Genomic DNA, 15,121 nt, shown 5'->3' with positions numbered 1-15,121 from the left:
GTCACCAGCATTTTCATTTTTCTTTTAAAGTATAAAACGAGATAATGAGCAGGGCTTGAAGAAATCCTTTGTGGTGTTGGAAGCCAAGGTCACATGATATACAGAACGGATTTTCTGCCTCTCCCGTCATGAGAATGTGATCTGACAATACTCCCCCTCATGACACAGAAATCAGAGACAATGTTAAGGGGGGGGAGAAAAATCACTAATGCTTGAAAAAACAGTGACACGTTGCAATGAAGATTGGAAAAGAAATACACTTAGTTAAGGGCAAATCTACCCCCACTGCAAACTTCCTGTTGTAGGTGCTGGTCAATAGGAACAGTAGCACAGAGACAGCTCCATAGTACCTTCATCTTATAACAAAGCCTAAAGCCTTATCACTCTGGTTTCTAAACAGTCCCCAGGAAAGGTGTCAGTCTTGACTTAGCCTAGCTGCAGTTTGAAGATGGAAACCTTCTGACTCCTTTCCCCAACCCTCCCTCAGAGTTACCAACACATCACCTATTCAGAAAGAAGACAGCAGAGTATGTATCCAGTGATTGATGGAAAAGATGGTTCACCCCTTGTCCCAGTATGGGGGAAGGGACACAAGTACAATGGGCTGTGTGAGCTGTGGGGTCCTGCACAGTATGGGAGTCCTGAGGCTTTGAGGCTCCAGGTGGTGGGAGGCTATTCCTCCTGGAATGTCCACAGGTACTTCCAGCATACTGAGACAGGTACTGTGTCACAGGTACTGAGACACCCCGTTCAGTGACAGCCACGTAAGCAATGCCGTTCAGGTATGTAGCCCATAAGAGCTGTGGCACTTATGGTGGTGTGGTATCTGCATTAGTGCAGGTTAGTATTCGTGGCTGGAGGCTAGAGCTGGATATGGACCCAGAGCTGGAGTTTTTCCAGCTCTTTTTTGAAAAATAGCACCTTTCTTTCTGGCAGATTCCCAGAATGTTTCCTTCTGCATACAGTCATTTTCTATCATGTGTATCTAGGAATTGGGAAACATTTACTCCAACGCGTGAACCCTCTCTGCACCTATGGGACATGAACATATAGATGGCATTTTGCACTGACCTCTGTGCCACCAGGCCAGTGTTACTTCTACAGCCTTTTCCCATCTCCCCTCTGCATCCACACACTTGTGCTACCACAGTAAAAAATTATTCTTTTTTGGTTTTGGGGAGGTTTTAAACTTGTTTTCTCAATCAGTCGTCAGTTTATCCTGAATACATTGAGGCATGCCAGTAAATATGGTTGTGCACAAACAGGAACAGATATTTAAGGAGCTGAGAACCACTGACAGTTGGTCTCTACAACCTATGTTTTATTTATGTCTGTACTGTGCTGTCTTGGCAGCATTTCATTTAGTCCTGGGATGAAAACTCTGTCTTTTTGCAAACATGGACAGCCTCATACATGCCTCTGACATTAAATAAGTGATAAAAACACTGCAAGGAAACATATCTTTTAAGACAACTACCTGATGCACCAGCAACAGGAGGTGTTGAAGTAACTTGAAAGATTAAGAACTAAAATCTTATTAAAGAAAATGCAGGACAGGAGGTACCAGTCAGGTACCAAGGGAATAAATGCCAAGCATGCAGTTGAGCCAATGACTCAGCACCACGTTAACTTCAAGTCTGTGAGTCTTCAGCTGATGGTGAATTTTGTGCCTGGCCTTCAGTGGGGCTCTGTGCAGAGGAGTGCCCTCCTCAGCACCTCAGCGACTCAACAGCAGTAGCCTACAGCCACCTTCACCTATGTGAATGTTTCCAATACTTGTAGTGGCTGCCACAGTTGGACTCAATGATCTTTGGGGGGACCTTCCAGCTCAGGATATTTTAGGATTCTATGATTCGCATTAGTGAGGTCTGTGCCTGAGGGATTTTTCAGATGAGGTATCAAACAACATGACTAGATCCTCTGCTGTATTAAACTGCTGGTAAGAGCAGTCTGTCTGTTCCTACCCCCAACTGGAAGCAGGCTCAGCCTCAGTTCATGAGTTGCCCTGGTTGTGGCTTGCTGAAAGGGTAGGATAATCCTGCTGAAGCCCTTGGTGGGCTGCCCGTTTCCTCTCCTTCCAACTCGCTTGCTTCCAAAACAAATTCCTATTGCAAAGACTCAGGTCCTTTCAACTCTGCATTCCTGCCTGTAACACGATCCCTTTGAAAAGGAGATGAACTGGTACAACTCAGCGAACTTGCAAAGAAAAAGATCCCAAATAATTGTTGGAAATGATTGGAAACAAATATCTCATAAAACAACATATTTCCAAGTGTTTCCAAAGCAGTTATCTGTGCAATGGTCTATTTTCAAAACCATGGAGACTTACCACTGGCAGGTAATGGAAGTATGGGAGTCGATGCAAACACTATTCCCTTTCTCATGCCCGTGGGATGGCTGCTTGAAACAAGATGTTGTGTGAAGGTGCTGCCAGGACCCATTTCACCAACAGACTGGGACCCACCCCAGCAGCCTCTAGCTATGGCCCAAGGAATGAATGCTGGATCATTTCTGAAGGAGAAACTTGCTGGCATTCACTTTGTTTGGGTTAAGAGAGAAGCACATGGAGAAGGAGGGGGAGGGTCTGACTCCCTCAAGTTCAAATTTACAGCTTCAAGCAGGCAGTTCCTTTGCAAACACTTTCCATTGTTTTCTTCCTCCTGTTATCTCTACAGAAGGTTGAGCATCTTTAAAACTGCATTAGCCTCCCTTAGGGAGGCTTGTTTTCAGATCCCTTCTCAACCTGATTTGGAGCAGGGACATCAAAGGCAAGGCAAATCTGGTCTCCTGTTAACTTGGATCCATTTGGAGCTGGTCTGGGCAGTTCAAGCTTGCCATGATGTTCACAATCTTTCGAAATATTTACTTATCTGACTGACAAGAGAGCTATTTCATAAGTTATGATGTCTCCAGTTTTGTGTAAACAATTTACAGTGCTGTGATTGATGCTGAATGCTGTTTGGAGAGAGGCAAGACTGATTGTATATACTAGGCTTTGGTTTGGAGAGTTCAGGCCCAGGACTGGACAGTATTCTACCTAATAAATAACAACAGTGCTGTTTCAGTGCTCACAAAGCCACACAAACATGGCTGAATTAAAGCAATGCTTCTTTGAGCAGACCTTTTGGCCATGCAAACATCTGAGACCCCTGCAGAGGTGCCTGGTACAGTGGTCGCAGCTCCCAATTCTGCTTTTGACCCATGCCCAGGCTGTCCACAACTCTCCAGCACTTACTGGGCAGAAGGAAACAGCTGGTTTTGTGGGTAGGACAGCCAGCACAAATGTGGAGCATCACACTTCAAGCTCCCTCTCCAAATCTAGGAGGATGGAGGTTGGGAAGTGAGTATCACCATGTCAAGGAGGCAGCTCCAGTCCTTACAACAGTACAGTGAAAGGAGTGGGCTTGCTTCTTCTGGCACAGCTTCAGGTCATGGTACATGAGTGGTTTCCTCAGTCTTGCATTTTTCAGTGCCTTACTGCAGGTCTCCAGGGGCTTCCACAAGGAGATGGGACTTCTGCTGCAGTGCTTTGAGTCACACCACCGAAGTCCCTCTTCTGGGTGAATACTTTCCATTACAGCTGTGTACGATCATGAGAGAAGCCTAATCCATGGCGAAAGAAGTATTCCCATCTCCAGTGACATGACACAGGAGTATGACTGCCGTGGCTTATAGGTGCCTGCAGCCCAGCTGATGAAAAATAACTGTAGACAAGCATAAGTCCGCATGAGATGCCAAAGCAGAAAAGAGAGGGTATAGACTAGTGTCAACTGCGAGGTAGTCAGAGTTTTTCATTCAGATCGAATTGCAAACAAGTTGTTTCAGTTCTGAACCATCAAAATGTTTTGCTTCTGGAATTAAGTGAACTGGACATGTCTGAAACAACAGTTGTAGGACTATGTAGTTCCCTCAAATTTTCTGCAATCTGACTTTCTGACCTGATTGTGAACAAAGGTATGACTTCCAGAAGTTCCCATGAAACGGAAATGCCGGGACCAGTGGCTATGCAAGGCAGAAGTTTGGAAGGAGAGGATGAAAGGCCCCTTTCTTGCTACTAAGTAGCTGTTCAGATTGACTGGTACAGACAAGAAATTAAAAAAACCCCTCACTTTATTCTGGAAATCCTCTTTCAGATACATTCACTCCAGATGCTGCAAATAAAGAATGGGAGGAAATTAAAAGGAGGGAATTGACCCTTACACTGACACAAGATGGCTGGTTGTATGCAAGCTGGATAAAGGCTTTATATACCCATGCAGAGAAAAATGTGCTTCCTCTGAACAGAGCAAAGTAATGAAGCATTGATTTGAAATTATTGAACTGTGATACTTCATCCATGTTTCTGACGGTGGCCTTGTCTAATGGAGAGAAAAGTACAAGGAGGTCTTTCCAGTTCAGACTGGAAAAAGGAAAATTGTATCTGAGGCAAACATTCCACATATTGCATTCTCTGTGGGAGGAAAGTAATACTCAATGTCCTCCTGATGTTCAAAACTGTTTCTGCAATCGCCTTCAGCCACCAGAAAAGGCTGATTATCTCCCAGTTTCACCAGTACCATTCACTCTCAAAAGGCTGTATCTTTTCATTTAGTCTGTTGAAATCTGCACTCAGAACAAGAAAGGTCTGAAGCAAAATGCAGCCTGCCTCTTCCTCGCAAGGGACCAGCCAAAGAGTGATGCACTTAGCAAAGCAAGCACAGATTTAGGGGGGACCTAAGGGACTGATGGCATTGCCCTTGGTCTCCTTGGAGATATGCCTTGATGTAATTAATAATAAAAAATGGGGGCAAGAATAAAAATGATTCAGAGAAGCTGTGGTACTTCTCCCCAGTTTAGCTCCTGTGACTAAACCCACACAGAGCCTAGAATGAGGAGATGAGCCTATTATAGCTAAATAGCAGCATAATGAATTATCTTCTTTGCACTTACTTTTGCTAGTGAGTAATCCAGTTTCTACCCAAACCCATGTTGGCTATGAAGATTTTGCCAGTAAAGATTAATCAAGATGCTGGAAGAATGTGGAATTAGAAATGCAGAAGAAGGACCGTAGCTCTCCACCATTTGCTCTTAAAGATCTATAATCTAGGGCAAACTTTCTAACAGATAACATTAATACAACCAACACTTTGGTGAAAGTCCACCTTTAGCTAAAACTAAATACAAAAAAAATGGTCTGCTTAGTGAAGAGTTTGAATCCCCTCTTTTATGTACAATATAAAAATATATTTATTTTGGGTGATGAGTCCTTAGATTTGCAGACTCCAATTGAATAGTGTAGAGCATGTTGTGTGTTTTATGTGTCTTTAGGGTCTTTTGCTCAGAAAATTCCCAGAACTGCAGGCTATGAAGTTATAATTTAAATTATATTGAAAGGTAGCAGCAGCCTCAGCTTTCCCTCACTTCCCCAGCTCTTGCAAGCCACAGAGGGTTGGCATCACTGCGTTTCCAGCCTCAGCTGTTGTGTGTGGGTACCAGTAGGAAGAGATGGCTCTCAGAGCACCTGAAAAGGAGTATCTGTGTCTGAAAGAAGCCTATTCCTGAAAGTTAAAGGGTTGTTGAATTCAGGGGACAGAAACAATATGACTGCTGAAACTCTGTCCTATGACTCTGGGAGCTGCTGGCATGATTTGAGGGCTGGGTTCCTCAGTCCTGTGGAGCAGGCAATGGCTTTCTGATCTGTAGCCCTGACAGAAGGAGGTGCTGGCCCACAGCACAGTGAGCAGGCAGAAAAGCAGTACAAATAAATTTTTAGAAAAGCATTTGGGGTCAATCTTGTAGAGCAATTTCTAAAGAGCTCAAGGGATGTTATTGTTTAAATAAATATTTAAGGGAGATTCCTCTCAGTTTAAACACAGTGAGCTGTAGCATGTGCAAAGCAGCAGTGTTTGATTACGCATATGCAAGAGGCCAAAACAATCCATTACAAGCGAAGGTGTCAGAGGAGGAGAATACAATTTCCTTTGATTCTCTTTCTCTGAGACAGGTTCTTGACAACACCATTTCTGCCTAGTGCCCAGGTGCAGCAGGGATGCAAACCCTGGCAGTCCCAGCACTGGATGTGCTGTGTAAGTAAGCCATTCTGCATTTTGTCTGATGAGATGGCTGGGGATGGAAGTGCAGGTTTAGCTCCACAGGTTGCTGCAACCCAACATGCAGCAGTAGGACTGTGTGCCTAAGGAGAAGGGGAAAAAGGTGGGTATGGCTGGTCATGCATGACCCATCACATGTGTTGGACAGTCTTTGATGGACATACAATCACAGCCTTGGTGTTAGAGGGCTGCTCATTACAACAGAGGTTCACTTTAAAATCCTGCTTGATTTGGTTGAGGCTCGCGGATGGCAACTCAGATGAGTTTATTGTGTGTGGTGGCTACAGACTTGGAGTCACCTTGTGCCATGAGTTTGGTACAGCCAAAACTTAGCGCCATGCACTGTCAGAGGTGGGATACAAGGAGGTGCTTCTTGCCCTTCAGGTAGACAATGCCAAGGGTGTGAATAGCCATCCGGTAGTATCAGAAGAGAAAACAAAAGAAATTCACTGCTGAGGGGCAAGACATCTAAACAAAAGTGAAAGCATGCTCAAAGGCCACAAGCAGCTAAAAACCCTCAGTGAGCTTGAGGTTATTAGGAATCACTGTATGTCATAAGTCTCTTACATAGACTTGGATGATGGGATTCACAACAATGTTATAAATGAATTGATTAAAAGGGACTTAGGGCAATTCACAACACTTGTCTCAGTGTGGCAAACCTGAGGGGTTTCCCAAATAGTTTTCAGCAGTGTAAAAGGCTGAAATGTTCATCCTCCTCACCCTGTGCTAGCCTTTCTTTCTTTTGTGAAAAAGGTAAGGCCTTTGCCTTATCAGAAGTGAGTTTTTCTTCCCTGATATGATTGCATATTCAATCCCCTTCTGCATTTGAGTTGAAAAACAACAGAGCACCAAAAAAATCACATTTTCCAAAGTGTCCCTGAAATTGAAGGATTCTGTAAAGGTAATGCAACTCAGGTGATGTGTATTTCGTGGATGCATCTGAAGATATGGCAGATCCCCTATGTGAAGTAGGACCATCCAGGGTGCAGATGAGGAGGATGTAGCTCTTTCAGATCTGTGTGAGAAACTTTATGCACAGACCTGTCTGCTTCATTCATCTCATCAAAGTTGTAACAGCAACATCCTCCTGGATTTATTAGTTTTGTGACGACTTCCACAGTGACATCCCCCATAAGCATCTCTGGTCCTTTGTCAGTCTCCACTCCACCCATCTGCATTCCTCCAGCATCAAAGGTTATGGGTATCCATTTTCTTCCATGACACTTGGAGTAGAAGCCCATAAGTATCCATCACTCCTTTTCATTTTCTGTTTCAGTTCTCTTGCAAATCCCTGCTTAAAACTCCTGTTTGTGACATCCTTGACAAAGGCAAGGCTGATGGTGTGAAGCAAGTACTGCCTAACACGCTGGCCAGCACTCCAGAACTCCTTCCTCTCCCAGTAGCTGTCTGTAGGCAGCTCTGGTCTTCTCACATTGTCAGCTCCTGTTCTTCTGGTCTTTGTTTTTACACAGTCTTGCAGAGCTGAGTCCTGGTGTGTGCATGGGCCTCCAGGATAATGAATCTTAACTGCCTGTCTATGTGGAAGGAGAGGCTGTTCAGGATGCTCCACAGTCTATCGTCATACAAGAAGTGAAGGAAATCACCTTTCTTTGACACTTCAGCAGCAGCGGAAACAAGCAGACTGCAGATCCCTACCTTCCGATGTGGAAATCACGTCAAGAGGCACAATGAACACTGAGATTTCACCATCTGTCCCCAAATGTTGCATATGCATTGCATATAAAAATAGGCTATAAGAGTACAGTTATGACTGAAAAATCCATGAGGGAAGAGATGCCAGAATTAGGCCTCCTTTGTGCTATCTGTTATGATACGCTTATTACATGATCACACAGTGTTTTGTCAGAGATCTCAACTTTATCCCATGGTACAGCATGGACTGTCTTCACTGGCAATGTTATTTAGAATTATTTTTTTTTTCCTTAGAGTTCAGTGTGGTCCTAGGCTTTATTTTCTTCCCAAGTCCTCCTCTTAGTAAGAATTACTGATTTTCCCAACATTTGGGAATTACAATGACACATCTCCCTATAATATCTGGACGCTCTGGTACCTCCATTAAGGGTGTGGTGGTTCTTTAGCCACTTGAACAAAATGGAAACAGACACAGACATGTAAGCAAATATCTTGGTTACACCAAGCATCAGTTTATCAGGGCTCTGCCTTGGTCACTCATCCCAGCTGTCCCCCACCACAGTGCTGGGCCTTCCCTGCAGCAAGACCCATGCCCACATCCACCCTTGCAGGCTTCATGGGTCCTACAGGCCAGTGCTTCAAGGTCATGAGCTGAGACCGAGGGATGACCAACAGACATAGCTGGGGCTGGGGCTGTGCAAAAGTGTTCAGCATCAGGCACACTGAACTTGCTCGAGGCAGAGCTTCCATCAACTCCAAACATGGAAGTGGACATTTGGTAGCAGGGTCTTATGGCACTTGCAGATGCGTGGGCACACCGTGTAACTACTGACTGCAGACTGGGGAAAGCCTCGGCAAGACCTGGCACAGAAAACCCTGCAGGGAGAGCAGGACTGAAGCCAATTCTGAGAGGTAACACTCATAGTCCGAAAAAGGAACCATGGATAGAGCAGCTCAGGTTTCATGTTGAGCTCTGGCAGGGTCCAGACTCTCCCTATGGCTCACATCTTGACAACACACCTTCCTGCCCTGCTCCCAAGTCCCCTGACTCCTCACTTGTACTATGTGAAGTACCATCCCAGTCCCATGTGATCCCATCCCAGTCCCATGCAATCCTTCAGCTTTAGCAACCAGTACCAGATGTTTGCTTAGCTCAGTGTCCCCAGAGTCCCTGTCTGCCTCCTGGCTGTGCCAGGAAAGAATCAGAGTGTATTGTTCCCTGCCTGCCTTTGCATTGACCAACACCTCTGCCCTGAGCAGCATTACATGGACAGCCCATCTTCATCCTGCTTCTAGAGCTGGGGATAGTTCTCGGACTGCAGAGAGGGGACACAGGTAGCCTGATCCCTGCAGATCTGTGGGGAAGCAGCAGGATCAGCAGAAACTTGGTAGCACTGACTGCTTGCACAGGAGCACTGGGGTCAGCACTGGGCTGAGCTTGCTCATGTGAGAAGGAATCTCAGTGGATTTTGACTACTCAGCCCTAGCACGTCCCTAATAAGTTGCTATTTTTTCCCTTCAAAGGCTATCACTAAGCCAAATTGGAGGAGATTTGCAAAGTTAAAAAAAAAAAAAAAATCACATTCCTAAGACAGAGCTGCCAAATTTCAGATCTTAGCTCCGAAGCACAGAGGGATAAGAACTATCCAAGGAAAGAATCACCAGGTTCCCCCCTCCCGTTTCTTCCTTTCATTTTTTTCAAGTTGGACAACAATTCCTTTTTCCCTGTGCTCATTCTTGGAATGGACAAAATTGGCTGGACAGTTTTGGCTGAAATTTTCCAGAAAAGAACTTAGCCCAAGGTAGACAATCAAGTTGGAAGAACTCAGCCTAAACTGTTCAAGTCTGACAAAGTTATAAGCAGCAGCAAAGGCGGTCTTTTAGCAGGACAGATATGAGTAACCTTTATCACAGGAGCCGCATGCGATCCCACTGCTGACGCATTCAGAGTTATAATAGCTGATGATGCTGTTCCATTCAGGTGCATCTGATCACGATTCAGATATGTCACCAGTAAAAAACTGTTAACTCAGTCATCCCACTGAGTCTTCCCACACCCCTTCCTACTCAAGCAGCTCTTCCCAACTAACAATCGATCCTTCGAAAAACCACAGTTCCCTCGCCTCCAGTATTTGCGAGCAGGATATGTCAGCTTCAGCTTCTTGGATAGAGGCAGCTGATGCTAAAATGAGATTGCTCTCTGAACTAATGTATTCAAAATTAATAAAAGAAATAAAGCAACACAGTCCTCTGGCATGTTCCCATGCATATTTTCCATAAAAGTTAGTTTTTCCACAAGAACAAGTTGTGAATTTGTAGGGGTTTTGCACTGAATCTTGATATGGAGCTTAGAATTCTTGGCACTGCTTGGGACGTTAAAATGACATCAGCTCCACTTTCTATGTTGGAATTTTATAGTTCCTGCCTGACCGCATTTCTTTGTTCTGCACATATTCTCTCTCCTCCGAGCTGCCTCTCTGCCACAGCGTGCTCTTACATGAGTGTTGGGGAAAGCAGAGTGTTTGTATTCCTTATAGCCCTGCTTGTCCCTCCCTGTGCCGGGCACCCAAGTGATAAAGCTGCATTTCTCCCTTCAGGACAAAGCAGCACTGTTGGCTCAAGGGACGAGGGCACCTTTGCCAGCCGGAAGGCTTCCCCTCAGTGTGGCAGCTCTGTACTGTGAGGGACCTGGTGTGCTAAGCAGAGTCCTCTTTTCTCTGGTTGAGCAGAGGAGTGGAGTGCCTGCTGCCAGGGTGACATGGCTGTGGGACAGCAGGGGCTAGGTGGGAGGACAGTGATTGCAGACAGGACAATGTGAAACCATCCTGTCTCACTCAAGGAAGGGTAAAGGGAGCTGAAAGTAGGGGAAGAGGAAAGGGAGCATCTCTAGGTGGGAAACAAGGCTTTCTCTAGCCCTGGAAAGGTAGCACCTGGAGCAGTGTTTGTTCAGTGCCTCAATTCTCCCCCTGCCACTGTGCCCACACTGCCCCATGCCTTGGGGCAAGGAGGGGCAGTGATTTTTTTAAATCAAGCAAAAATCTGAGTAATGGTGTTTCCATATTACCCAGCAGCTCGACCTGCTGTGTTTGAACACCATGGTGCAGGAGGACTGATTTGGTACTTGGGATCCCCTGTGAGTCACAGCACAGGGCTGGGAGAGTTAACAGACTCTGGCACTGGGAGTACAGTTCCACAGGCATTAGCACAGACATCATGCTTGTTTCCTGGATTTCAAATAAAATAAGGATTCAAGGAAAAGATGATGCTTTTCTACATCCCCTATGACTTGGAAAGCAATAAGAGCAAATAAAGGCAGTTAATTATCTGGCACACCGCATCCAAACATTTCTGAAAGCACGGTTCTGCTGTTACTGTACGAGTCACACTGGAGCAGCATTAGCATACACTCTGTAAACAGACTCAGTGCCATCCTCCAGCACAGCCTCAGCCTCCCAAAAGGGATTAGAGCAGCTGGACAAACCGAGGAGGGACTATACCTGGCAGTTAACAAAATGCCAGTTTTGCTTTAGTCTGGCTTGATTGCAATAGCACCTGGATTTGCTATTTCCTATGTTGCCTACATGCTCAGCCTCTCTAATGTGTGAGGAAAAATCACTGCTCTTTGCTTTTCTGTGCAAGATTTATCTTTTCATCACTTCACTGTTATGTGGAAATAGCCAGACCAAAAGAACAGTTAAAGGTTGTGAAGCCATTTGCCAAACACTTCTTGCTTTATAACAGCAACATTTTTACAATTGCATTTGCAACAGTATTTTTGCAATCACATTTATAAGCTCTTTTACAAGCACATGCAACCATATACAGAATGAAGAAAATCTTTACCTTGCTTGCCCAGAGGAGAGAGCCTGGTTTCCTTTCATGGATCAGAAGTAGGGTGAAAAACAAACCCAAAAAAGACCCTTGAACAGACTCATCTGCTGAGAGTTGTTTAAATCCCAAGCCTGCTCCTGCTAGCAGCTCTAAGTTTGTGCTCTGAATAGAGGCTGTGTTATTTTAACCACAGGATTTCTAGTCATGGGGGAGGAGAGATGGATTAGGTACGTTTGCAATCTAATGCTTCACATTTACCTCAACAGAAATGAACTACTTTTAGCCTGATGTAAATAAGTACTGCTAAGATATAAATTTCAAGAGCCCACTAACCAATTATGCTTAAACTAACATGCTAAATAACTGTGGAAAATTCCAGAGGAATAAGATAACATACTTTTGTGTTCTTTCCTAAATAAAAGGCATGTGTGGAATTTCATGCTAGATACTGTGACAACTGAGGGGCAGCAGATGAACTGCACAAACTAACCTATGCAAGGTGCTATACCTCATAAAACAGTATTCCTAACACCTGTTAGCCTGGATTTCATCAGGCATCCCAGCAATATGGGTTTCCATGGCTTGTAAAAAGTACAAATAAGAAGGATTTGAATCTAATATTTCAAAAGAGCAAATAAAGCTCTCTAAGTTAATAATCCAAGACTTTAAAAGGTCACGGGGTCTGTAGTTCTGTGGGAGCACAAACTTTAGTCCACTGAACAAGTGCCACCTCCAACAGTGATGTAAGCTGGATACCCTCCCTGCAGCTCACTGATTGACTCGGACAGTGTTAAATGCAGGCAAAATATTGTGCCTAGCACATTCGTTTGTGTTTTTGTTGTTTAATCCAGCTCAAACTCTGCCTTCCTTTCCTCATTTATGACATTCGGTGCCACAGCTGATGTGGTTGCAAAGCACAGCTATAGCCCAGGCTTCCACAGCCACCTCACAGCTGATGGGAAAGAGATCCCTTTACTTTCTGAGAGGTCTGATTTGTAAATAAAGCTAATTCTTAAACTTTGGGCTAAACTAAGAAAAAAAAATTGAATGCAAAGTACTGGAGGCTAGGGGATAAATTCCAATTTGTCTTTGATAGCAGAGGCTTCAGGAACACAAGTTTAATTCCATTTTGGATAAAACCTGGATCTATAAATAACATTATCTTACACTTACATAACACTCTTCATCCCAAAGCGCTCCCGAGTGCTTTGCAGATGTAATCATCCTTTCTGAAAAACGCGGGCAGAGCTCCCGCCCTGGAGGGGAGGATCGGGGCGGATCGAGGGCCGTGCTGGGCAGGAGGAAGCTCCTGTCCCTCGGCAGGAGCTGACAGCTGGCTGGGGCATCACAGCCATTGCTCTGCTCCTGGGGTGCCGGCCAGGAGCACGGGGAGGCAGCTTGTTGGGTCACCCAGGTATGGCTGAGAGCCTGGTGTGCAGGTCTGGTGTCTTTAACAACCAGCAGCGGTTCAGAGGTTTTGTCGGGTAGGCAATAGGTAACCTATAGTGGTTTAGCCCCAGCCCATGAGCAAGTACCAAGCAGTTGCTCACTCCCTCTCCCCAGCCTCCCCAGTGGGAGGGGGAGAAGAACTGAAAAAAGGCAAAACCTGTGGATTGAGATAAGACCAGTTTAATAATTAAAATAAAGTTTACAACAACAGCAGTGATGATGATGATGATGATTATGATGATGATAGGAAAAATGCACAATACAATTGCTCACCACCCAGTGACCAGTGCCTAGCCTGGTCCTGAGCAGCCTGGCTCCTCCCAGCCGACTCTCCACAATTTATATATGGAGCATAACTTTCTAGGATATGGAACATCCCTTTGGCCAGTTAAGGCAAGCTGTCTCACCTATGGGTCCTCCCAGCTTCTTGTGCATAAGAAGCTGCTTGACACTGCTCAGCAACAACTATAACATCAATGTTATCGACATTATTCTCATACAAAATCCAAAACACAGCACTGTTACTAGGAGGAAAAGTGACTCTATCCCAGCTGAAACCAGGACAGATCCCAAGCATCTGTGCCACAGGCAGGGATTTGCACCTGAGCTAGGAGAAAAATGTCCCCAAACATCCCATCAACATACCCTTTTCTCATCAAAAAGCCTCTCCTTCCCCCAGTCAAGCAGCTCGCTCCACTCAAGTGGGCTTTCCTTGGCATTGCTGTAATTGTCGTAACATCAATTCCACTGATATTTTCCAGCTACAGGTTCTACCTCACCCTTGCATGGGACCCCACGAGGAAAGCAGGCATGAGAAATGCTCCCAGGGCAGGAACAGGTGTTGCTACAGCCCTTCTGGCGGAAGCCTCACCTAGAAGAGCCCAGGTCCCCCAGTTTGCATATAATGGTATCTGCACCAGATCTGTGCACCAACACTGCCAGAAAGGGCTTCTGTGGTGCTTCCTGCTGCACCTGGATGGGGGATCTTTGCATGCACAAAGGAAGTTTCTGTGCTGCAGATGGGTATATTTTTCATTTTTGCTTAGCTGGTTCAATAGGAAACAGCAGGAGGAAGAGAGGCCAGCAGATGTTGCTCTGCAGGTTGACCTGAAGAAAGTCCATTTTTCCAGAGAAACTAAAAACAAAAAAGTGGGAGTGGGGAAAGCAAAAATAATTTTGCATTAAGTGAAAGCTTTTGATCCTAATGCATGGTTTGGTTTCTCTAGCTTATCTCTTAGGTCAGATTGTACTCAATTTACAAAAAACCAGCACTTTAAAAACAAACATAAAGGAAATTTAGAGTTTTGTTTCTAAAATGTCAAGGAAAGACATTTCAGTGTTCCACATTGCTCCTGTTTTTTGGGATGTGTAGAAAAGTAATAACAGAGGGATGGGTTTAATGTTCATTTCCTTTTTCCTCCTAGACATGTCAAAAAATTGGATCCAAATTTACCACCAGTTCCCTCAAGTTTGTATTATTTAGGAAATAAAAACAAAAAACATTCAGACTGAAACCTTTGCCAGAGTTAGGGTCTGAGACAGCATCCAGCATTTGGAAACTGAACACCTGCCTATTGATGAAGTTTGTTATTGTTCTCTTATGCTTTGAGGCAGCTCAGACCTGCTCCCTGCCTTATGTGTCCTGCTGCAGTACAGACCACAGACATGCCCACTGCCTCCAAAACAAAGTCAGCTTCACATAGTTTCCTAACAGCTCCTTCCCTCTTCATCCAACCCTAACATTATGGTTCTTAGCTGAAATGGCTGTTTTCCAAGTGTAAACAGCAACAAATTATTCCTGATCTGTGAGAGGAGCGTCCCCTTTCAGCACCCTCTGTGCAATGCTGGATATTTCTGCACTGTAATCACACTGGCTGAGGTCTGTAAGCTGTGGTGCTCACCTGCCTCTCATTAAGGCCTGCAGAATAAAATACAGCCCGTGCTAGAACTATTTAGGGATTCAATTTTGCTCTTCAGTCAGCATTCATATGAATTGGGCAACAAATGCAAGGGAAATGTGAAGCGCAATGAACTGTACAATGAAGTACAATTTTGCAGCATCCAGAACTCCTACACTGGCCACTCATTCTGAGATA

General features: G+C 44.8%; 1 protein-coding gene across 1 annotated transcript in view; it reads right to left on the bottom strand.

The window, feature by feature from the left end:
- JCAD (junctional cadherin 5 associated) overlaps window positions 1-11,747 on the bottom strand; it is a 66,971-nt gene extending 55,224 nt beyond the window's left edge. Inside the window, exon 1 of the mRNA XM_064636502.1 lies at window positions 11,589-11,747. The gene's annotated coding sequence lies outside the window, so the exon portion shown is untranslated. The remainder of the gene's footprint in view (window positions 1-11,588) is intronic.
- Between the last annotated feature and the right edge of the window lie 3,374 nt (window positions 11,748-15,121).

Source organism: Pseudopipra pipra, chromosome 1 (genome assembly GCF_036250125.1).
Source record: "Pseudopipra pipra isolate bDixPip1 chromosome 1, bDixPip1.hap1, whole genome shotgun sequence".
Lineage (NCBI taxonomy): Eukaryota > Metazoa > Chordata > Aves > Passeriformes > Pipridae > Pseudopipra > Pseudopipra pipra.
This window is presented reverse-complemented; position numbering and strand designations above follow the sequence as displayed.